The following is an 11,378-nucleotide window of genomic DNA, read 5'->3' as shown; positions in this document are numbered from 1 at the left end:
GAGCCAGTGTAGAATTCACTTTTGATACGCGACAATTGTTTGAGTGTTTGGTTTTCTACAAGGTAAGAACAGAGTGCACCGTTCCAAGCGGCACTGCAATGCTAGGTCGATGCGTGGAGAGAAAGGAGCAAGCTCCAAATTTCTGCCCCTCATGCCAAAAATCTGCTTAATATGTAGTCCTCATATAGAGGACATATCAGATATTAAACTGATAAGAACAGATACTACACTTGATCTTAGCCAAAAGGCCGAGAAGCGATAAGCCCCAAGTGTTGGATGTCCACGCCAAGCTCTTGGCACAAATCTCACTTGTTGTGGTACCCGTTCGTAGGTGTGTAACAATGGCTGCTGCTTATCACCTCCGCCCAAGCTCTCCTTTGTGGCGCTTGATTTCTGACCTAGACAGCTCTTTGACTTTTCACAATTTCATAAGGCTCAGCCATACAGCAAAGCCTGCCAAAAATATATTCAACTCATGTTTGTTCCTCTCCACGGAAGTCTTTAGTAAAAGGCAAAGACTTGTGCGTTATGAAGAGAAACCAGAGTCAGCATGGCCCTCTGTTGGAGAGCAGCAGAGGAGCCTCTCGGTCACAGTCACCACCTTCACGGTAGGCCTTCTTTGCTTTCCGCATGTCAGATCCCAGTATGCAACATTCCCAACCCGCCCCATCTGCCAACCAAAATTATACACGTCTTTATTACCTCCTGCCCTGACTACTGTGATTGGCTTTTAAGCCTGCCTAAGCAATACATCCCTGAACCACTTACATTCGCTCCAAAATGCTGACTCTGGTTTCTCACCAAGTCTCCCAGAAGGTCTTGAGTGAAAGCAAGTTTCCATTCTTGACAAACGCTTCTAACTCAATTTGGAATCCAGTTCAAGCTCATTGTGACCCCGTGCATGGTCACGCTACAAGCAGTGAGCCATCAGAGCGGTTTCACACACTTGTGTGTGCCAGGCCGTACCTCACTTTCATTGAGCCAGTGTAGAATTCACTTTTGATACGCGACAATTGTTTGAGTGTTTGGTTTTCTACAAGGTAAGAACAGAGTGCACCGTTCCCAGCGGCACTGCAATGCTAGGTCGATGCGTGGAGAGAAAGGAGCAAGCTCCAAATTTCTGCCCCTCATGCCAAAAATCTGCTTAATATGTAGTCCTCATATAGAGGACATATCAGATATTAAACTGATAAGAACAGATACTACACTTGATCTTAGCCAAAAGGCCGAGAAGCGATAAGCCCCAAGTGTTGGATGTCCACGCCAAGCTCTTGGCACAAATCTCACTTGTTGTGGTACCCGTTCGTAGGTGTGCATAACAATGGCTGCTGCTTATCACCTCCGCCCAAGCTCTCCTTTGTGGCGCTTGATTTCTGACCTAGACAGCTCTTTGACTTTTCACAATTTCATAAGGCTCAGCCATACAGCAAAGCCTGCCAAAAATATATTCAACTCATGTTTGTTCCTCTCCACGGAAGTCTTTAGTAAAAGGCGAAAGACTTGTGCGTTATGAAGAGAAACCAGAGTCAGCATGGCCCTCTGTTGGAGAGCAGCAGAGGAGCCTCTCGGTCACAGTCACCACCTTCACGGTAGGCCTCTCTTTGCTTTCCGCATGTCAGATCCCAGTATGCAACATTCCCAACCCGCCCCCATCTGCCAACCAAAATTATACACGTCTTTATTACCTCCTGCCCTGACTACTGTGATTGGCTTTTAAGCCTGCCTAAGCAATACATCCCTGAACCACTTACATTCGCTCCAAAATGCTGACTCTGGTTTCTCACCAAGTCTCCCAGAAGGTCTTGAGTGAAAGCAAGTTTCCATTCTTGACAAACGCTTCTAACTCAATTTGGAATCCAGTTCAAGCTCATTGTGACCCCGTGCATGGTCACGTCACAAAGCAGTGAGCCATCAGAGCGGTTTCACACACTTGTGTGTGCCAGGCCGTTACCTCACTTTCATTGAGCCAGTGTAGAATTCACTTTTGATACGCGACAATTGTTTGAGTGTTTGGTTTTCTACAAGGTAAGAACAGAGTGCACCGTTCCCAGCGGCACTGCAATGCTAGGTCGATGCGTGGAGAGAAAGGAGCAAGCTCCAAATTTCTGCCCCTCATGCCAAAAATCTGCTTAATATGTAGTCCTCATATAGAGGACATATCAGATATTAAACTGATAAGAACAGATACTACACTTGATCTTAGCCAAAAGGCCGAGAAGCGATAAGCCCCAAGTGTTGGATGTCCACGCCAAGCTCTTGGCACAAATCTCACTTGTTGTGGTACCCCGTTCGTAGGTGTGCATAACAATGGCTGCTGCTTATCACCTCCGCCCAAGCTCTCCTTTGTGGCGCTTGATTTCTGACCTAGACAGCTCTTTGACTTTTCACAATTTCATAAGGCTCAGCCATACAGCAAAGCCTGCCAAAATATATTCAACTCATGTTTGTTCCTCTCCACGGAAGTCTTTAGTAAAAGGCGAAAGACTTGTGCGTTATGAAGAGAAACCAGAGTCAGCATGGCCCTCTGTTGGAGAGCAGCAGAGGAGCCTCTCGGTCACAGTCACCACCTTCACGGTAGGCCTCTCTTTGCTTTCCGCATGTCAGATCCCAGTATGCAACATTCCCAACCCGCCCCCATCTGCCAACCAAAATTATACACGTCTTTATTACCTCCTGCCCTGACTACTGTGATTGGCTTTTAAGCCTGCCTAAGCAATACATCCCTGAACCACTTACATTCGCTCCAAAATGCTGACTCTGGTTTCTCACCAAGTCTCCCAGAAGGTCTTGAGTGAAAGCAAGTTTCCATTCTTGACAAACGCTTCTAACTCAATTTGGAATCCAGTTCAAGCTCATTGTGACCCCGTGCATGGTCACGTCACAAAGCAGTGAGCCATCAGAGCGGTTTCACACACTTGTGTGTGCCAGGCCGTTACCTCACTTTCATTGAGCCAGTGTAGAATTCACTTTTGATACGCGACAATTGTTTGAGTGTTTGGTTTTCTACAAGGTAAGAACAGAGTGCACCGTTCCCAGCGGCACTGCAATGCTAGGTCGATGCGTGGAGAGAAAGGAGCAAGCTCCAAATTTCTGCCCTCATGCCAAAAATCTGCTTAATATGTAGTCCTCATATAGAGGACATATCAGATATTAAACTGATAAGAACAGATACTACACTTGATCTTAGCCAAAAGGCCGAGAAGCGATAAGCCCCAAGTGTTGATGTCCACGTCAAGCTCTTGGCACAAATCTCACTTGTTGTGGTACCCCGTTCGTAGGTGTGCATAACAATGGCTGCTGCTTATCACCTCCGCCCAAGCTCTCCTTTGTGGCGCTGATTTCTGACCTAGACAGCTCTTTGACTTTTCACAATTTCCATAAGGCTCAGCCATACAGCAAAGCCTGCCAAAAATATATTCAACTCATGTTTGTTCCTCTCCACGGAAGTCTTTAGTAAAAGGCGAAAGACTTGGCGTTATGAAGAGAAACCAGAGTCAGCATGGCCCTCTGTTGGAGAGCAGCAGAGGAGCCTCTCGGTCAGAGTCACCACCTTCACGGTAGGCCTCTCTTTGCTTTCCATGTCAGATCCCAGTATGCAACATTCCCAACCCGCCCCATCTGCCAACCAAAATTTACTACGTCTTTATTACCTCCTGCCCTGACTACTGTGATTGGCTTTTAAGCCTGCCTAAGCAATACATCCCTGAACCACTTACATTCGCTCCAAAATGCTGACTCTGGTTTCTCACCAAGTCTCCCAGAAGGTCTTGAGTGAAAGCAAGTTTCCATTCTTGACAAACGCTTCTAACTCAATTTGGAATCCAGTTCAAGCTCATTGTGACCCCGTGCATGGTCACGTCACAAAGCAGTGAGCCATCAGAGCGGTTTCACACACTTGTGTGTGCCAGGCCGTTACCTCAGTTTCATTGAGCCAGTGTAGAATTCACTTTTGATACGCGACAATTGTTTGAGTGTTTGGTTTTCTACAAGGTAAGAACAGAGTGCACCGTTCCCAGCGGCACTGCAATGCTAGGTCGATGCGTGGAGAGAAAGGAGCAAGCTCCAAATTTCTGCCCCTCATGCCAAAAATCTGCTTAATATGTAGTCCTCATATAGAGGACATATCAGATATTAAACTGATAAGAACAGATACTACACTTGATCTTAGCCAAAAGGCCGAGAAGCGATAAGCCCCAAGTGTTGGATGTCCACGCCAAGCTCTTGGCACAAATCTCACTTGTTGTGGTACCCCGTTCGTAGGTGTGCATAACAATGGCTGCTGCTTATCACCTCCGCCCAAGCTCTCCTTTGTGGCGCTTGATTTCTGACCTAGACAGCTCTTTGACTTTTCACAATTTCATAAGGCTCAGCCATACAGCAAAGCCTGCCAAAATATATTCAACTCATGTTTGTTCCTCTCCACGGAAGTCTTTAGTAAAGGCGAAAGACTTGTGCGTTATGAAGAGAAACCAGAGTCAGCATGGCCCTCTGTTGGAGAGCAGCAGAGGAGCCTCTCGATCACAGTCACCACCTTCACGGTAGGCCTCTCTTTGCTTTCCGCATGTCAGATCCCAGTATGCAACATTCCCAACCCGCCCCATCTGCCAACCAAAATTATACACGTCTTTATTACCTCCTGCCCTGACTACTGTGATTGGCTTTTAAGCCTGCCTAAGCAATACATCCCTGAACCACTTACATTCGCTCCAAAATGCTGACTCTGGTTTCTCACCAAGTCTCCCAGAAGGTCTTGAGTGAAAGCAAGTTTCCATTCTTGACAAACGCTTCTAACTCAATTTGGAATCCAGTTCAAGCTCATTGTGACCCCGTGCATGGTCACGTCACTAAGCAGTGAGCCATCAGGCGGTTTCACACTGTGTGTGCCAGGCCGTTACCTCAGTTTCATTGAGCCAGTGTAGAATTCACTTTTGATACGCGACAATTGTTTGAGTGTTTGGTTTTCTACAAGGTAAGAACAGAGTGCACCGTTCCCAGCGGCACTGCAATGCTAGGTCGATGCGTGGAGAGAAAGGAGCAAGCTCAAATTTCTGCCCCTCATGCCAAAAATCTGCTTAATATGTAGTCCTCATATAGAGGACATATCAGATATTAAACTGATAAGAACAGATACTACACTTGATCTTAGCCAAAAGGCGAGCGATAAGCCCCAAGTGTTGGATGTCACGCCAAGCTCTTGGCACAAATCTCACTTGTTGTGGTACCCGTTCGTAGGTGTGCATAACAATGGCTGCTGCTTATCACCTCCGCCCAAGCTCTCCTTTGTGGCGCTTGATTTCTGACCTAGACAGCTCTTTGACTTTTCACAATTTCATAAGGCTCAGCCATACAGCAAAGCCTGCCAAAAATATATTCAACTCATGTTTGTTCCTCTCCACGGAAGTCTTTAGTAAAAGCGAAAGACTTGTGCGTTATGAAGAGAAACCAGAGTCAGCATGGCCCTCTGTTGGAGAGCAGCAGAGGAGCCTCTCGGTCACAGTCACCACCTTCACGGTAGGCCTCTCTTTGCTTTCATGTCAGATCCCAGTATGCAACATTCCCAACCGCCCCATCTGCCAACCAAAATTATACACGTCTTTATTACCTCCTGCCCTGACTACTGTGATTGGCTTTTAAGCCTGCCTAAGCAATACATCCCTGAACCACTTACATTCGCTCCAAAATGCTGACTCTGGTTTCTCACCAAGTCTCCCAGAAGGTCTTGAGTGAAAGCAAGTTTCCATTCTTGACAAACGCTTCTAACTCAATTTGGAATCCAGTTCAAGCTCATTGTGACCCCGTGCATGGTCACGTCACAAAGCAGTGAGCCATCAGAGCGGTTTCACACACTTGTGTGTGCCAGGCCGTTACCTCACTTTCATTGAGCCAGTGTAGAATTCACTTTTGATACGCGACAATTGTTTGAGTGTTTGGTTTTCTACAAGGTAAGAACAGAGTGCACCGTTCCCAGCGGCACTGCAATGCTAGGTCGATGCGTGGAGAGAAAGGAGCAAGCTCCAAATTTCTGCCCCTCATGCCAAAAATCTGCTTAATATGTAGTCCTCATATAGAGGACATATCAGATATTAAACTGATAAGAACAGATACTACACTTGATCTTAGCCAAAAGGCCGAGAAGCGATAAGCCCCAAGTGTTGGATGTCCACGCCAAGCTCTTGGCACAAATCTCACTTGTTGTGGTACCCCGTTCGTAGGTGTGCATAACAATGGCTGCTGCTTCTCACCTCCGCCCAAGCTCTCCTTTGTGGCGCTTGATTTCTGACCTAGACAGCTCTTTGACTTTTCACAATTTCATAAGGCTCAGCCATACAGCAAAGCCTGCCAAAAATATATTCAACTCATGTTTGTTCCTCTCCACGGAAGTCTTTAGTAAAAGGCGAAAGACTTGTGCGTTATGAAGAGAAACCAGAGTCAGCATGGCCCTCTGTTGGAGAGCAGCAGAGGAGCCTCTCGGTCACAGTCACCACCTTCACGGTAGGCCTCTCTTTGCTTTCATGTCAGATCCCAGTATGCAACATTCCCAACCCGCCCCCATCTGCCAACCAAAATTATACACGTCTTTATTACCTCCTGCCTGACTACTGTGATTGGCTTTTAAGCCTGCCTAAGCAATACATCCCTGAACCACTTACATTCGCTCCAAAATGCTGACTCTGGTTTCTCACCAAGTCTCCCAGAAGGTCTTGAGTGAAAGCAAGTTTCCATTCTTGACAAACGCTTCTAACTCAATTTGGAATCCAGTTCAAGCTCATTGTGACCCGTGCATGGTCACGTCACAAAGCAGTGAGCCATCAGAGCGGTTTCACACCTTGTGTGTGCCAGGCCGTTACCTCACTTTCATTGAGCCAGTGTAGAATTCACTTTTGATACGCGACAATTGTTTGAGTGTTTGTTTTCTACAAGGTAGAACAGAGTGCACCGTTCCCAGCGGCACTGCAATGCTAGGTCGATCGTGGAGAGAAAGGAGCAAGCTCCAAATTTCTGCCCTCATGCCAAAAATCTGCTTAATATGTAGTCCTCATATAGAGGACATATCAGATATTAAACTGATAAGAACAGATACTACATGATCTTAGCCAAAGGCCGAGCGATAAGCCCCAAGTGTTGGATGTCACGCCAAGCTCTTGGCACAAATCTCACTTGTTGTGGTACCCGTTCGTAGGTGTACATAACAATGGCTGCTGCTTCTCACCTCCGCCCAAGCTCTCCTTTGTGGCGCTTGATTTCTGACCTAGACAGCTCTTTGACTTTTCACAATTTCATAAGGCTCAGCCATACAGCAAAGCCTGCCAAAAATATATTCAACTCATGTTTGTTCCTCTCCACGAGTCTTTAGTAAAGGCGAAAGACTTGTGCGTTATGAAGAGAAACCAGAGTCAGCATGGCCCTCTGTTGGAGAGCAGCAGAGGAGCCTCTCGGTCTGATCACCACCTTCACGGTGGGCCTCTCTTTGCTTTCCGCATGTCAGATCCCAGTATGCAACATTCCCAACCCGCCCCCATCTGCCAACCAAAATAATATACGTCTTTATTACCTCCTGCCCTGACTACTGTGATTGGCTTTTAAGCCTGCCTAAACAATACAGCCCTGAACCACTTACATTCGCTCCAAAATGCTGACTCTGGTTTCTCACCAAGTCTCCCAGAAGGTCTTGATGGTGAAAGCAAGTTTCCATTCTTGACAAACGCTTCTAACTCAATTTGGAATCCAGTTCAAGCTCATTGTGACCCGTGCATGGTCACGTCACAAAGCAGTGAGCCATCAGAGCGGTTTCACACACTTGTGTGTGCCAGGCCGTTACCTCAGTTTCATTGAGCCAGTGTAGAATTCACTTTTGATACGCGACAATTGTTTGAGTGTTTGGTTTTCTACAAGGTAAGAACAAGTGCACCTTTCCCAGCGGCACTGCAATGCTAGGTCGATGCGTGGAGAGAAAGGAGCAAGCTCCAAATTTCTGCCCCTCATGCCAAAATCTGCTTAATATGTAGTCCTCATATAGAGGACATATCAGATATTAAACTGATAAGAACAGATACTACACTTGATCTTAGCCAAAGGCGAGGCGATAAGCCCCAAGTGTTGGATGTCACGCCAAGCTCTTGGCACAAATCTCACTTGTTGTGGTACCCGTTCGTAGGTGTGCATAACAATGGCTGCTGCTTATCACCTCCCCCCAAGCTCTCCTTTGTGGCGCTTGATTTCTGACCTAGACAGCTCTTTGACTTTTCACAATTTCATAAGGCTCAGCCATACAACAAAGCCTGCCAAAAATATATTCAACTCATGTTTGTTCCTCTCCACGGAAGTCTTTAGTAAAGGCGAAAGACTTGTGCGTTATGAAGAACCAGAGTCAGCATGGCCCTCTGTTGGAGAGCAGCAGAGGAGCCTCTCGGTCTCATCACCACCTTCAGTGAGCCTCTCTTTGCTTTCCATGTCAGATCCCAGTATGCAACATTCCCAACCCGCCCCATCTGCCAACCAAAATTATACACGTCTTTATTACCTCCTGCCCTGACTACTGTGATGGGCTTTAAGCCTGCCTAAACAATACATCCCTGAACCACTTACATTCGCTCCAAAATGCTGACTCTGGTTTCTCACCAAGTCTCCCAGAAGGTCTGTGAGAAAGCAAGTTTCCATTCAGCCTGGCTTCTAACTCAATTTGGAATCAGTTCAAGCTCATTGTGACCCGTGCATGGTCCGTCACTAAGCAGTGAGCCATCGGAGCGGTTTCACACACTTGTGTGTGCCAGGCGTTACCTCAGTTTCATTGAGCCAGTGTAGAATTCACTTTTGATACGCGACAATTGTTTGAGTGTTTGGTTTTCTACAAGGTAAGAACAGAGTGCACCGTTCCCAGCGGCACTGCAATGCTAGGTCGATGCGTGGAGAGAAAGGAGCAAGCTCCAATTTTCTGCCCCTCATGCCAAAAATCTGCTTAATATGTAGTCCTCATATAGAGGACATATCAGATATTAAACTGATAAGAACAGATACTACACTTGATCTTAGCCAAAGGCCGAGAAGCGATAAGCCCCAAGTGTTGGATGTCACGCCAAGCTCTTGGCACAAATCTCACTTGTTGTGGTACCCGTTCGTTGAGTGTGCATAACAATGGCTGGCTTATCACCTCCGCCCAAGCTCTCCTTTGTGGCGCTTGATTTCTGACCTAGACAGCTCTTTGACTTTTCACAATTTCATGAGGCTCAGCAATATACAAAAGCCTGCCAAAAATATATTCAACTCATGTTTGTTCCTCTCCACCGAAGTCTTTAGTAAAGGCGAAAGACTTGGCGTTATGAAGAGAAACCAGAGTCAGCATGGCCCTCTGTTGGAGAGAAGAAGCCTCTCGGTCTATCACCACCTTCACGGTAGGCCTCTCTTTGCTTTCCCATGTCAGATCCCAGTATGCAACATTCCCAACCGCCCCCATCTGCCAACAAAATTATACACGTCTTTATTACCTCCTGCCCTGACTACTGTGATTGGCTTTTAAGCCTGCCTAAGCAATACATCCCTGAACCACTTACATTCGCTCCAAAATGCTGACTCTGGTTTCTCACCAAGTCTCCCAGAAGGTCTTGAGTGAAAGCAAGTTTCCATTCTTGACAAACGCTTCTAACTCAATTTGGAATCCAGTTCAAGCTCATTGTGACCCCTGCATGGTCACGTCACTAAGCAGTGAGCCATCAGAGGGTTTCACACACTTGTGTGTGCCAGGCCGTTACCTCAGTTTCATTGAGCCAGTGTAGAATTCACTTTTGATACGCGACAATTGTTTGAGTGTTTGGTTTCTACAAGGTAAGAACAGAGTGCACCGTTCCCAGCGGCACTGCACTGGATAGGTCGATGCGTGGAGAGAAAGGAGCAAGCTCCAAATTTCTGCCCCCTCATGCCAAAATCTGCTTAATATGTAGTCCTCATATAGAGGACATATCAGATATTAAACTGATAAGAACAGATACTACATGATCTTAGCCAAAGGCCGGCGATAAGCCCAAGTGTTGGATGTCCGCCAAGCTCTTGGCACAAATCTCACTTGTTGTGGTACCCGTTCGTAGGTGTGCATAACAATGGCTGCTGCTTATCACCTCCTCCCAAGCTCTCCTTTGTGGCGCTTGATTTCTGACCTAGACAGCTCTTTGACTTTTCACAATTTCATAAGGCTCAGCCATACAGCAAAGCCTGCCAAAATATATTCAACTCATGTTTGTTCCTCTCACGGAAGTCTTTAGTAAAAGCGAAAGACTTGTGCGTTATGAAGAGAGCCAAGTCAGCATGGCCCTCTGTTGGAGAGCAGCAGAGAACCTCTCGGTCCATCACCACCTTCACGGTAGGCCTCTCTTTGCTTTCATGTCAGATCCCAGTATGCAACATTTCCCCAACCCGCCCCATCTGAGCCAAATTATACACGTCTTTATTACCTCCTGCCTGACTACTGTGATTGGCTTTTAAGCCTGCCTAAGCAATACATCCCTGAACCACTTACATTCGCTCCAAAATGCTGACTCTGGTTTCTCACCAAGTCTCCCAGAAGGTCTTGAGTGAAAGCAAGTTTCCATTCTTGACAAACGCTTCTAACTCAATTTGGAATCCAGTTCAAGCTCATTGTGACCCGTGCATGGTCACGTCACTAAGCAGTGAGCCATCAGAGCGGTTCCTCACACACTTGTGTGTGCCAGGCCGTTACCTCAGTTTCATTGAGCCAGTGTAGAATTCACTTTTGATCGCGACAATTGTTTGAGTGTTTGGTTTTCTACAAGGTAAGAACAGAGTGCACCGTTCCCAGCAGCACTGCAATGCTAGGTCGATGCGTGGAGAGAAGGAGCAAGCTCCAAATTTCTGCCCCTCATGCCAAAAATCTGCTTAATATGTAGTCCTCATATAGAGGACATATCAGATATTAAACTGATAAGAACAGATACTACACTTGATCTTGCCAAAGGCCGAGCGATAAGCCCCAAGTGTTGGATGTCACACCAAGCTCTTGGCACAAATCTCACTTGTTGTGGTACCCGTTCGTAGGTGTGCATAACAATGGTGCTGCTTATCACCTCCGCCCAAGCTCTCCTTTGTGGCGCTTGATTTCTGACCTAGACAGCTCTTTGACTTTTCACAATTTCATAAGGCTCAATACATACAAGCAAAGCCTGCCAAAAATATATTCAACTCATGTTTGTTCCTCTCACGGAAGTCTTTAGTAAAGGCGAAAGACTTGTGCGTTATGAAGAGAAACCAGAGTCAGCATGGCCCTCTGTTGGAGAGCAGCAGAGGAGCCTCTCGGTCTGAGTCACCACCTTCACAGTAGGCCTCTCTTTGCTTTCCATGTCAGATCCCAGTATGCAACATTCCCAACCCCG

At 46.6% G+C, this 11,378-nt stretch overlaps 23 non-coding genes and 1 pseudogene across 23 annotated transcripts; all 24 read right to left on the bottom strand.

Moving 5' to 3' along the window:
• Positions 1-68: 68 nt before the first annotated feature.
• LOC124853063 lies at positions 69-260 on the bottom strand. The gene has a single exon (XR_007033461.1). It is a non-coding gene; the product is annotated as a U2 spliceosomal RNA (small nuclear RNA).
• A 176-nt stretch (positions 261-436) lies between these two features.
• On the bottom strand, positions 437-548 carry LOC124853387. The gene has a single exon (XR_007033730.1). It is a non-coding gene; the product is annotated as a U5 spliceosomal RNA (small nuclear RNA).
• Positions 549-1,046: 498 nt separating this feature from the next.
• Positions 1,047-1,238, bottom strand: LOC124852968. The gene has a single exon (XR_007033383.1). It is a non-coding gene; the product is annotated as a U2 spliceosomal RNA (small nuclear RNA).
• Positions 1,239-1,416: 178 nt separating this feature from the next.
• On the bottom strand, positions 1,417-1,529 carry LOC124853223. Its single transcript, XR_007033566.1, has one exon. It is a non-coding gene; the product is annotated as a U5 spliceosomal RNA (small nuclear RNA).
• Positions 1,530-2,031: 502 nt separating this feature from the next.
• Positions 2,032-2,223, bottom strand: LOC124852957. The gene has a single exon (XR_007033373.1). It is a non-coding gene; the product is annotated as a U2 spliceosomal RNA (small nuclear RNA).
• Positions 2,224-2,402: 179 nt separating this feature from the next.
• LOC124853303 lies at positions 2,403-2,514 on the bottom strand. The gene has a single exon (XR_007033646.1). It is a non-coding gene; the product is annotated as a U5 spliceosomal RNA (small nuclear RNA).
• Positions 2,515-3,016: 502 nt separating this feature from the next.
• LOC124854365 lies at positions 3,017-3,207 on the bottom strand. The gene has a single exon (XR_007034609.1). It is a non-coding gene; the product is annotated as a U2 spliceosomal RNA (small nuclear RNA).
• A 178-nt stretch (positions 3,208-3,385) lies between these two features.
• Positions 3,386-3,497, bottom strand: LOC124853440. The gene has a single exon (XR_007033783.1). It is a non-coding gene; the product is annotated as a U5 spliceosomal RNA (small nuclear RNA).
• A 499-nt stretch (positions 3,498-3,996) lies between these two features.
• LOC124852946 lies at positions 3,997-4,188 on the bottom strand. Its single transcript, XR_007033362.1, has one exon. It is a non-coding gene; the product is annotated as a U2 spliceosomal RNA (small nuclear RNA).
• Positions 4,189-4,367: 179 nt separating this feature from the next.
• On the bottom strand, positions 4,368-4,478 carry LOC124853516. Its single transcript, XR_007033858.1, has one exon. It is a non-coding gene; the product is annotated as a U5 spliceosomal RNA (small nuclear RNA).
• Positions 4,479-4,975: 497 nt separating this feature from the next.
• On the bottom strand, positions 4,976-5,164 carry LOC124852706. Its single transcript, XR_007033129.1, has one exon. It is a non-coding gene; the product is annotated as a U2 spliceosomal RNA (small nuclear RNA).
• Positions 5,165-5,339: 175 nt separating this feature from the next.
• On the bottom strand, positions 5,340-5,451 carry LOC124853447. The gene has a single exon (XR_007033790.1). It is a non-coding gene; the product is annotated as a U5 spliceosomal RNA (small nuclear RNA).
• Positions 5,452-5,948: 497 nt separating this feature from the next.
• On the bottom strand, positions 5,949-6,140 carry LOC124852935. The gene has a single exon (XR_007033351.1). It is a non-coding gene; the product is annotated as a U2 spliceosomal RNA (small nuclear RNA).
• A 179-nt stretch (positions 6,141-6,319) lies between these two features.
• LOC124853222 lies at positions 6,320-6,432 on the bottom strand. The gene has a single exon (XR_007033565.1). It is a non-coding gene; the product is annotated as a U5 spliceosomal RNA (small nuclear RNA).
• Positions 6,433-6,926: 494 nt separating this feature from the next.
• Positions 6,927-7,110, bottom strand: LOC124852922. The gene has a single exon (XR_007033339.1). It is a non-coding gene; the product is annotated as a U2 spliceosomal RNA (small nuclear RNA).
• A 177-nt stretch (positions 7,111-7,287) lies between these two features.
• LOC124853794 lies at positions 7,288-7,397 on the bottom strand. Its single transcript, XR_007034133.1, has one exon. It is a non-coding gene; the product is annotated as a U5 spliceosomal RNA (small nuclear RNA).
• Positions 7,398-7,898: 501 nt separating this feature from the next.
• LOC124852807 lies at positions 7,899-8,087 on the bottom strand. Its single transcript, XR_007033230.1, has one exon. It is a non-coding gene; the product is annotated as a U2 spliceosomal RNA (small nuclear RNA).
• A 175-nt stretch (positions 8,088-8,262) lies between these two features.
• On the bottom strand, positions 8,263-8,371 carry LOC124853750. The gene has a single exon (XR_007034089.1). It is a non-coding gene; the product is annotated as a U5 spliceosomal RNA (small nuclear RNA).
• Positions 8,372-8,858: 487 nt separating this feature from the next.
• LOC124853719 lies at positions 8,859-9,049 on the bottom strand. Its single transcript, XR_007034058.1, has one exon. It is a non-coding gene; the product is annotated as a U2 spliceosomal RNA (small nuclear RNA).
• A 176-nt stretch (positions 9,050-9,225) lies between these two features.
• LOC124853802 lies at positions 9,226-9,336 on the bottom strand. Its single transcript, XR_007034141.1, has one exon. It is a non-coding gene; the product is annotated as a U5 spliceosomal RNA (small nuclear RNA).
• A 489-nt stretch (positions 9,337-9,825) lies between these two features.
• LOC124852983 lies at positions 9,826-10,013 on the bottom strand. Its single transcript, XR_007033397.1, has one exon. It is a non-coding gene; the product is annotated as a U2 spliceosomal RNA (small nuclear RNA).
• A 173-nt stretch (positions 10,014-10,186) lies between these two features.
• Positions 10,187-10,294, bottom strand: LOC124853980 (annotated as a pseudogene).
• A 493-nt stretch (positions 10,295-10,787) lies between these two features.
• LOC124852786 lies at positions 10,788-10,973 on the bottom strand. The gene has a single exon (XR_007033209.1). It is a non-coding gene; the product is annotated as a U2 spliceosomal RNA (small nuclear RNA).
• A 176-nt stretch (positions 10,974-11,149) lies between these two features.
• Positions 11,150-11,262, bottom strand: LOC124853717. The gene has a single exon (XR_007034056.1). It is a non-coding gene; the product is annotated as a U5 spliceosomal RNA (small nuclear RNA).
• Positions 11,263-11,378: the final 116 nt, after the last annotated feature.

This window comes from Hippoglossus stenolepis, chromosome 10 (genome assembly GCF_022539355.2).
Source record: "Hippoglossus stenolepis isolate QCI-W04-F060 chromosome 10, HSTE1.2, whole genome shotgun sequence".
Lineage (NCBI taxonomy): Eukaryota > Metazoa > Chordata > Actinopteri > Pleuronectiformes > Pleuronectidae > Hippoglossus > Hippoglossus stenolepis.
The sequence above is the reverse complement of the archived record's forward strand: the minus strand, read 5'-3'. Positions and strand labels throughout refer to the sequence as shown.